At 41.0% G+C, this 10,900-nt stretch overlaps 1 long non-coding RNA gene across 2 annotated transcripts; it reads right to left on the bottom strand.

The window, feature by feature from the left end:
- Positions 1-227: 227 nt before the first annotated feature.
- LOC110152710 (uncharacterized) lies at positions 228-10,639 on the bottom strand. 2 transcript variants are annotated; one of them, XR_011491118.1, is made up of 4 exons: positions 10,551-10,639; positions 9,751-9,858; positions 4,083-4,520; positions 228-360 (listed from the first exon to the last, which is right to left on the bottom strand). It is a non-coding gene; the product is annotated as an uncharacterized lncRNA (long non-coding RNA). The 2 variants fall into 2 exon arrangements; XR_002318468.2 differs by lacking the exon at positions 10,551-10,639 and having other exon boundaries at positions 9,751-9,879.
- Positions 10,640-10,900: the final 261 nt, after the last annotated feature.

Raw genomic sequence — 10,900 nt, 5'->3', positions numbered from 1 at the left:
TTCCTTAAGGACAAAACCCACATTTTTGCTTCTCACATTGCCATTAATAAAAAAAGGAAAGCTGCAGATAAGAACACAAGCAAAAGCTTTATTTTGCAATTGCCTTGACTGCTAGTGTGGGAGGTGAGTGAATGCGTTGTATGGGGTTTGCAGGAAGCGATCGCCAAGGGGAGAGGCACACCCGACTCACCTTCCTTCTTCCTGCCATCTGGAATGTAGATGTGATGGCCAAATTTCCAAAGTCATCTTGGGCTATGAGGCAATGCAGCAAATAGCAGGGAGATAAGAGGAACCTGGATGCCTCATGAACTTGGACCTGGCTGTATCAGTCTTAGACTGCCTCTTTTGGAGTTCTTTAATCTTGAGATGAAAAGAAATTTCTATTGTTCTTAAGTCACTATTACCTTGTCTTTTTCTGTAACATGCAGCTAATTCTAACATAAATCATGCAACTACTAGTAACTATATGCAATGACATTTTACATTTTGCATTAGACAAACATAGATGGAAATTTTGATAAGGGAAGTTAGAAAAGCAAATAGTGGGCAGTGTTATAGAATTTAATAGTATTTTTTAAAATAATATTTGATTTTAAGGAAAATAAACCTGTGCACACTATTGAAAAATAGCTCACAGTAAGAGAAAAACAATGATTTCTATTCATTCATTAATTTATTTGTTCATTAATGTATTTATTGAAACAAACATAAAGTGCCTATTTTGTATTAGGTACTATACAAAGCATTGCAAATTAAAAAAAGGACAAAGTTCTTTGTCTAGGAGATAATAAGTTGGACACACATATAGATTATTAATATTTTGTGGAAAATGTAGCAACCCTAATACAAAGACTGGCTATGTTGCTTTAGATACGAGTTAAAGACATGTAGGAATTAGCCAAACAGACAGGCTACACTAAGGGAGCAGTATCAACAAAGCACATAAATCCTGAAGTATAAATGGCTTTGTAATAGATGAGGCTAAAGGAGTCAGCAGGACTAAAAGTGCTTTATATGTCATTCTATAGAAGGTGGACTTTACAGATCAGAATTAGGAGCCACTGAAAGACTTTATATCAAGAACATTGTCAGATTTGTGTTTAATTTAAAATGCTGTTATCATGTTGTGGCCATGGTTTCAGGAAAACAGCACTGGACGCAAGAAGTAAGAGGTTTTTTAGTCATCTAGTTGAAACATAACGATGGTCTGATCCATGCAGTGCTTAAAGGGCTGTGGGAATAAGGAACACAGATTGAAGACCTGTGTAGCTACTGAAATCATCAGTCAGTAATTTATGTGCTGTTGAAGGTGAGGGATGAGGAAGAATCTAGAATCGATCAATGGTTTCTGAGTTGTATGATGGCTAGAGGATGGTGCCACTCATTGTTATTTATGAAAAATGAACTCCCAAATCTCAACATGCAACCCAGGACTTGATGTTGAAGCTGAAACTCCAATACTTTGGCCACCTGATGCGGAGAGCTGACTCATTTGAAAAGACCCTGATGCTGGGAAAGATTGAGGGCAGGAGGAGAAGGGGACAACAGAGGATGAGATGGTTGGATGGCATCACTGACTCAATGGACATAGGTTTGGGTGGACTCCAGGAGTTGGTGATGGACAGGGAGGCCTGGCGTGCTGTGGTTCATGGGGTCACAGAGAGTCGGACATGACTGAGTGGCCGAACTGAACCTAGGACTTATGATTGACCATAAACTTCTCAGGTTAAATTCTTGAGCCTATTTCTTTTGGCTGTGCAAGGTATTTAACATCTTTGTTTTTTCACCTATAAAATGTTTGTTGTAAAATAAAGTGTGTATGAATATTGGGTTAATACATGTAAAAGAGAACAGTATCTGGTACAAAGTGCTCAATAAATAGTAACAATTATTATTATTACTACAGTAACAATCTCATGCATCCAGAGTGAATTGGTTACCTAGGAATCTAAATAAAGAGAAGTTGTTTCAGTGTAAAAATCCAGGAAAAAACCAGTATTTATGGAGTTTCAAGGGAGAAAAGCCCATGCAAGATTTGAAGAGGAAAATTATTAGGGAAATAGAAGAAAACTAAACAAAACAGAGAAGTTGAGCATAAAGAATCCAAGTAAGTAATCTCAAGAAGAAAGATATCTACAATGACCGATATGGTAGGCTAGTAAGATAGCAATACACATCTGCTGATTCCATTGTACAAGATGAAGATGAACTGAACTCAGAGCAAGTTTAGTGGAGTGGGAGGGCTGAGACCTGGTGGCAGAGGGTTGAGAATAAAAAAATAAAGAAATAGTAAATAGAGACTAGTCTTGAGAAGCTGAAGCAGGTGGGAAGTCCACTGAATAAGTGGAATTTGTGTCAAGGGAGGGCTGTTTTACACACTAAAGAGAAATAAAGACTCATGGGAGAGAGTGAATTGTAGTGGCAGGAAGGTAGGGGAAATAGGATGAAGGACATGTGTAAAGGGAGCTCTGTGTGAGAGATATTTTGTGTTCTTAAAATGAAGGAACAAAAGAGGAGAAGGGAATCATTTTAGATGTTTCCAGGTGTGAGAGGAGGGAGTCAAGATTGAAGGATATTGTTCATAGTGGCCACAAATCTTAACATCTGGTGTAAAATGGCCAGTTCACTGGCCAGCCATTGGTACTTCCATTGTTCTATCACTCAAGATACCCTAAAAGGAGACTCAGTGTGTGTTAGACTGTTGGAAATACCAATTGTTGTAAGGTAAATTGTTGACCTGTGAGGAAAATTTCAATCTAGCTGGCACCAAGATCTGTACATATAAAAAGTGACCCACAATGAAAGGCACAATATGACCACTGCCAAGTAAGTCCAGCAAGTAGTAAGTACTCCTGAGATTCTGTGGAGAGGAAAACTCATGTGAACTTCCTTTCTGAAAGGAAGGCTTCTGTCAGGACTTTGAAAAATTGATAGGCTTCAGTTAAACAGAAAAGAAGCGAGCTGGGGACAGATGGCAAAAATCAGCGTAAGGAGATGTGGCATTTTCCAAGTAGAAAGTTCTTAGAATAACCTAAAAACCATAGTGAAGGCATGCACATTTGGCCCGAAGACTAAAAACTTCAGAATGATTCAGAGGAGATGGATGCTGGGGTGGATGATTCTATGAAGTCAATGTGAGCAGAAAAAGACACTTAGAAATGGTGTTATCTGAAGGTTTTGATCTCCTGACACTGAGTCACTTTAAAGGAAGTGGCAGGTCCCTGGAGAGTGACTGATGGAACAGGATATGGTCACTTTAGGTTTGGGGTCCCTTTTAGTGTGTGAGGAAGTCCGGGAAAGGACAGCTGTGTACTATAAACCCAGCCATTATTGTCTGAGGAAATTCCAGAGTGGAGCTGAGTCCTGTAGCACTGAACAGTCTGCCTTCAGGCCCACAGATGTAGTTATAGTCACACCTACTCCTCTTATGTTACCATCGCCAGCACAGCTATAGATGCCCCAACACAGACGGATTAGTATTGTATCAGCGTTAGTGACATATCAGGGATCCTTTCATCTTGTGATCAGGTTTTTGGCCTGTGGATTTGTGGTTTTTGTCATTTCTCTATCCAAGGAATTCAATGACTAATTCTCAGAGCCAGGGTTACACATAGTAAGTAATAGATGAACACCCATGTGAGCAGAACATAGCACACTCTTGATCCCCGAGTTAGGCCTTAAGCTGAACATAAAGCTGTCCTAAGATCCCAGGGTATATGAACAAACTTTAGAGTCCTGGTGGATCGGTAGGGGGGTGAGGAGAATGCTGGCTGCAGAAATGCTGGCTCCTGAGACAGGTGTTTGGAATGGGAGTGAATGAGTGAGTGAGAAAAGGACTTGTACTCAGCGAGAATTATTAGTATTGTATTAATGAGACATATGAGCAGAGGAGGTGGGAAATTCCCTTGTGTTCCATTATGATGTGGGCTTAAGAATTTACTCTGTGTAAAAGAAGTGGGCTGCATTAGGGAAAAGCTGCTAGTACATGAGGTCTTTTGGAAGCTGTATTGAGACATGTGTTGACATTGGCTTCACATGCAGAATGCCTGAATTATAATTCTAGTCATAGGCAATGCACTTACCATCAGGGCATATGCATCTTTGTGCACATGTAGAGAGTGAGGTTACTCTGGAAAGAGATGTGATTTCCCAGCCAAGATGGCTCATTTATTTTGATAGCTGCAAACACACAAAAGAGAACGGGCATAGCCTTTAGTTGCAGGTGTTCCCGGGGAGCGTAGATTGGCTGGGGCTGGTTGGTGGAAAACCTGTAGACTTCCTCTCCAAAGAGAAGCTGGGAAATCATCCAACACGTCCCACTTTCCTGACAGGAAGCAAGATGTGGGGACAGGAAGGCTGTGTCAATAAAGCAGCAAGGCTAAGCCTTTTGTGATTGTTTTTGCATCATAACTCTTCCACAGCCAAGCTTATGAAATTTTGCTTCTGAACAATTGTTAATATGCTGATCTTCAACAAAATGGAAGAGGAACTGAGTTTGCGGTCCGTTCCCGTGAAATCTTCTGTAAAACAACACAGAAAGGAAATTTCAGAATGGGAGGCACCCTGTCACACCAAGAGTGCTAATTAGGGCATCGAAGATCACCTGCTGCGTCACAACTGCCCAAGAGAGGAGGATGTGCGCTTCTCAGGAGGGGTTTCCTGCTGGGGCTGGTAGCTTCAGCCCTGGGACCTTCCTGACCCTGGTCTAAGAAATGATCCACTCCATGTTTCTAGAGTTGCTTCCCCAATCCCTCCACTGTGCTTCCCAGAGTCTAAAGTAGCTCGCCCTTACCCCCACCAGCCCGTTCCCCCAAACACACAATCTCTCCTCTCTGACAGTCAGTTCTGTGGGGTGATGACTCAGTTAATTCAGTACAGCCTTTCCCAATTCCATTGGCCTCTCCACTTCTTCCTCTGATTGTAATGGCCTCACACATCCCCCACTCATCGTCCCTCTTAACACAGCTGCTAATGGGAGCAAGAAGTATTCTGCTTTCCACTGCTCCATGGCTGTGCCCTAGTCTAGGAGAGGAGGTATGTTAGGATGGTTGAAAGAAGGCTCTTGGGCCGGGGACTCAGACCCAATGTGAAGATGCCTGCATCACTTTGATGAAACCCCCGAATCAAAATAGCTTGGTCTCTGTAGCAGTTTAGTTCCCTATTTAACAAATTGAGGATTTAGCAGCACATTGCATCAGAAGGGATGTGTCTTGAGAGAGGTATGGAAAAACAGTATGGGCAAAGCTATTGAAGGAACATATTGGGTGAAAATATAAGGAAAAAAAAAACTGGTGAAAGGGTTTTTAGACTAGGACTTATAGAACTACCTCATCTTTTTGCTCCTGTTCCTTCATCTAGCCAACGGATTTCTATTGCACACAAAGTTTATGCCAGATATGGTTCTGAGTAATGGGAATACCAGACAAGGCAATATCAGACCAAAAAACAAGCGAGTTAGAATAGAGCTTCTATTCTGATTCAACATGTGTTTATAGAGCATAGATGTCCCTATTTTGCAGGGATAGTGCTGGTTTCAACCTATCGTTTCATAGAACTATTCGTACACTTCACCCTTTCACTCCAAAAAATCTCTGTTCAGTCCGAAATTTACATGGGCATGCTCACTCATCTGCCAAGAGCTCTATGCATCTACGGGATGAGCTGGTCTTCGGGCAAATGTGTAGCAGAGTAAACAAGCAGACAAAACAGTTGCCATTCAAAAGTGCTCTAGTACGAAGTACAAGTTGCTGAGAGCACTTAGCTAGATCTTAAAAAAAATACCAGCATTTGACTGAAAGATAAGGGGGAAAAGGTAAAGAGGTGGGATGAATGCATTAGAAATACTATTTTGTTTCCTAACTGGAATAGTCAGAAAACACAGTATGTGCCCCTAAACAAACAGCAATGGAGGAAAATGATGTGTTTGGGGATGTGTATCAAGTTCAAGGCCCAAATGATTTGAATATCACAAGAAACCAGAATTTGCTAAGAGGAGAGAATATAGCTGATATAAATATATTTTTAATATATGCTTTTGAATATCTTCTGTTCTTTTTCACACTCTGGACCCCATCTCTGCTTTATGTATATACATATACACACACAGTCACATACAGCTGAAGGATGAAACATATATGTATATGTGTATACATCTTTATGTATATGTTCCATATTTATATATTCTATTCTTCAGCCATATGATGATCTAAGGTAAAGGACACTTTATCTAAGATAGACCTAGAGAGTACAGACTTCTCCTGAGTGCCTTCCAAATGTCACCCTTTATTTTGATTTTTCCCTTCTGTTTTTCTTCTTGATTATTTTCCTTTCCTTCTGCTAGGGAATTTTTGCTTTTTCTCTTTTTTAACTAGGAGTATATTTTAATTTTTAAAATTGTCTTTTACTTTAAATTTTTTTTAGCTTTATTGAGAATTAATTGACAGATAAAACTCTAAAATATTTAAAATAAACATCATGGTGAGTTTTATACAGATTTTAAAGGTTACTTTCCATTTGTAGTTATTACAAAAGATTGACTATATTCCCCCTGTTGCACAATACATCCTTGAGCTTATCTTACACCCAGTAATTTGTACCTCACACTCCCCCACGCTTAGATTACCCCAGCTGCCTTACACACGCACACACATGCACTGGAAGCCACTAGTTTGTTCTCCAAATCTGTGAGTCTGCTTCTTTTTTGTTATATTCCCTAGTTTTCTGTGTTTTTTAGATTCCACATACAAGTGATATCACACAGTCTTTCTCACCTTTTTTTTTTTTTTTTCAGAATTAGCTAAACTACATTAACCAGCCCTGTTGCTGATGGAGAAGTCCTTCTTATTGCTTTCTAAACAATGAATAGGCTTGCCCAGGTGGTACTAGTGGTAAAGAACATGCCTGCCAATGCAGGAGATGTAAGAGACGTGGGTTTGATCCCTGGGCCAGGAGGATGCCCTGGAGAATGAAATGGCAACCCACTCTAGTATTCTTCCCTGGAGAACCCCATGGACAGAGGAACATGGTGGCCTATAGTCCATGGGGTTACCATGAGCCAGACATGACTGAAGCGACTTAGTGCGTAGACAATGAATGAGAGGGGATTGATGTGTGATATTTCCAGGCCTGTGCTCTAAAAATTTTCCCTTTATTGGCCATGAGCTGCCCACTGGACATGGACTTCTCCCCAGTTCTCCTTTCTTGACACGAGGGGAAACAGCAATGTGACTATGTTAAGCCGCTGAGATTGAGGCGGTGTTTCTTCTGGCAGCCAAGTAGATTACTTTAAATAACACGTCTTCACTTCCTCCTCACCTCTTCCGGGTGCAGTTCTGCAGCATCTTAAAAGGTGCATGTGGGTGGTGAGAGAAGAGTGCTTCTCGTCATTCTCCCATACATTCTTTTCTTACTCCGGAGCTGACCAGGTAGATGAAGGGGCCCTAGGTCTTTGGTTGGCTTTGTTTTGCAGTTACAGTTGTGGCCTCCTAGAAGATGTCCTCTCATCTTGGGTCTGGGTGATACTCAGCTGACCAGATCATTTTATCACCCAATTCTTCCGCCAAAATTTACCAGAGAAACAAAACATCTAGTGAGAAGACATCAACTTCCACTTCTTCCATATTATGTAAATTTTATGAGCACAATTAATGGAAAGTGCAATGAACTGGAATTTGCCTCTTGGACTCTCTAATTAGGCACACTCTGGGCCCCACCCTGAACCTCTGGAGTTTGGTTCAAGCTGACTGCTCTTGCACACTGTCCCCTCCCCCTTCACTCCACAACACACTCTGCTGTTAAAGATGACTCTGCCTCGAGGCAGAAGCCAGAATTTATTCATTTATTAAACAAACTTTGAGCCTCAGGGACCAGAAAATTCTTGGGATCCAGAGATAAATAAAACAAAAACCATTCCCTTGAGGAGTCTGAAATCTGGTGGCAGAGAAAAACATGTCAACCATGAATTATAATAAGCATTTTGATGGCAATACGAACTGCAAGTAAGAGAGAAGCCATGCCTAACCCTACGCAGGGTTCTCTGGAAAGGCTTCACAGAGCACTTGGCATCTCAGCTGGTTTCACAGGAGGAGAAGGCTCCATCAGGTGGAGCAGGGAGATGAAGGCAAGCTAGACAAGTGACATCATAAATTTGAAGGAAACAGAAACAAGCATACAGAGAACTCTGAGGTCTGTGTTATTGTTGGCGCCTAATATTTGTACAGATTGAAGAAATGGCTGGGTCTAGACTGAAAGGCTTGGGGAAGCAGCCTAAGGAAACTCAACTTTATTTGGGGGGGTGGGCAGGTCTTTACACTGTGAAGCTGTTGCTAGAAATCCATGGTTTTGTTTATAGTCTTGTTATGGTTGACACCAGTTTGTCATCTAAGCTGTGTGGGTCAAGGGTTTCCCCAGGTCCCTTTGAAGCTTCCTCAGCTATGATTTCATGTTTGGTGAGTCAGAGGGAACCGGTAGGATCAGGAAGTCCTGAACAATGGGACTGGGACTAACCATTCCCCCAGGTTGAAGGCAGCTGATAAGGTCAGAGGGTGGGGTCCCCTCACCATCCTGCACTGGCCCGGCAGAGGCAGGGCTGGGGCAAATCCTGCTCTTCTTGGGAGAACAGCAGTGTGGGACGCTCTCAGACCCAGGGACACCATCTACCCACTTAACACCATCATCCATCCTGTATACACTTAAATGCCATACACACAGTGTATGCTCCACATATATGTGCTATTGGCAACTATATTGATCGTTCTCAAAGTCCTTATAAAAGGAGTAAGTGAGTAATCTTCACAACTAGGACTCCCCCAGCTAAAGTATATTAGCATAATATGTGTGTCTGAGTAACTTTCAGAGGTATAATGAGTACTTTCCTGTCAAATAATGCGCTTTGGTCTATAAATTTTGGAAACATTTAATAATGGATGTATTATTATAGGATCTGGAAGGAAGCCGAAAGTTCACCTAACTCCTTATTTTTTATAGATAATGAAATGAAAACATGGACATATTTTGCCTGATACTAAAAAACCTAATAGGATTTTAATATAAATGAAATTCATTCCAGTATATTTATGCATTTTCAATCACTCAGTTGTGTCCAACTCTGCGACCTCATGGACTGCAGCCTGCCGGGCTCCTCTGTCCATGGAATTTTCTCGGTAAGAATTCTGGAGTGGGTTGCCATTTCTGCCTCCAGGGGATCTTCCCAATCCAGGGATCAAACCCATGTCTCCCATGTCTCCTGCATTGCAGGTGGATTCTTAACCGCTTAGTAACCAGGGAAGCAGTATATGTATATTTGTTTCCAATACAATCAAAGATTCCTATAACCACACAAAAGTACCTTTGAAGATATTGTCAGTAAGGATCTCAGGATTCTTCTTGGTTTATTATTATTTTTCTTTTAACTAAAGCTAGATTGGTTTTCTACAATACTGAATCTCTATGAAAGCAAGACATTTACTCTTCTGAATAGTATGTAGCGCATTGTATGTGTCCAGATATTATCAAGTACGATTTAACTGTACCTTCTCCAATTCCTGCAAAACTCTAATACTTCTATTAGCTAAACATTAGAGATATTTTTGAAGCACATTATTGTATGAAAAATAAGTCATGTCTACAATATCACTATCAAATACTACGTTACAACAATCTTTCACGCTATTCAGAAGTTTTAACCCAGTGGATTCATACGAGAGAAACTTCTGGTCTACCTATGCTGACTCTTGTGGATTTTTTTCTTACTTTTATGATGGCTGATGATCTCTTGCATTTATAGGAAACATGATGACCAGAGAAAGCTGCTGATGGGTTTCTTTCCATCCTGAGTGTTTAGCTCCTTTTATGCTGACCCTGGAATAGACAACACTTCCCTTAAATGAACTTGGCCCTCAGGTGTTCTATAGAACTTTGTAAACATTCTAAAATCTCTGAGCCAGTGCATCGCGAAAGGGGTGGCACCAGATGCTAAAGGATGCACACTATTTGGGAGTCAAGGCAAATAAGGTTGAGTATACATTGAAAAATGATATTAAATAAAATGCAAAACCTATTTAATCTATCTTTTTCTGCAACACATACTATAGAAATTCAAGCTGGAAAGAATTTCAGCTCGTTGGGAGAAGCAAAAGATAGTTGTGAGATGGGGGTAGTAGGGACAAGCAACAGTATGTGAGTCCACTAAAGCCCAGGTTAGAAATTGGCTTCTAGGCAGAGTCCACAAAGAGATCAAAACTGTCAGTCCTATGCTAAGTCTTGTTCATGCCACCCAGCTCGTGCTGACTGCTATTTATAACAGGTTCAGCTGGAGAATGTGATCCATCTTCAAGGATAAGATCAAGATGGCTCAGGAAATCGCTGTCACATTGTTGACTTTCTCATGACCTTCCCTCCCATGTCACCCAGCAGGTGCTTTCAGAAGAGTTAGCCCAGGGAGCGGGGGTTGGGGAGGGTGGTGGAAAGTCCTTAAACAATAATAGTCATGTATGATTTTCTCAGTTGATAACCTTGGAACAGGACCCCATGAAAGGAATCAGAATAAACACCTTCACGCCCAGGAAGTAAGGCGTGTAACATACTGATCACAACCTCTTGCTCCATCCCTGTGTGAAGAAATTATAAAGCTAAACTCTTGCAAGTTTTCCAGATTCTCAGGGTTCACCTCCAATGACTTAAGTAAACTCAAAGCTTTAGGTCAGTTACATCTGTCACAATAACCTTTGTAACTGTACATGCTGCAGAAATAATTAGGAAGTGGGGTGTGGTTCAGCCCTCACAGGAGAACAGAACAGAAAGCAAAGTCTTGCTTTGGAGCCAAAGTTGAAGACTGTTTTTGGGAGGAGTGGTGATGGTTAGAGCTGGGGAAAGAATGACTTTTTGTTTATAAAACTTATTT

This window comes from Odocoileus virginianus, chromosome 14 (assembly GCF_023699985.2).
Source record: "Odocoileus virginianus isolate 20LAN1187 ecotype Illinois chromosome 14, Ovbor_1.2, whole genome shotgun sequence".
Classification (NCBI taxonomy): domain Eukaryota; kingdom Metazoa; phylum Chordata; class Mammalia; order Artiodactyla; family Cervidae; genus Odocoileus; species Odocoileus virginianus.
The sequence above is the reverse complement of the archived record's forward strand: the minus strand, read 5'-3'. Positions and strand labels throughout refer to the sequence as shown.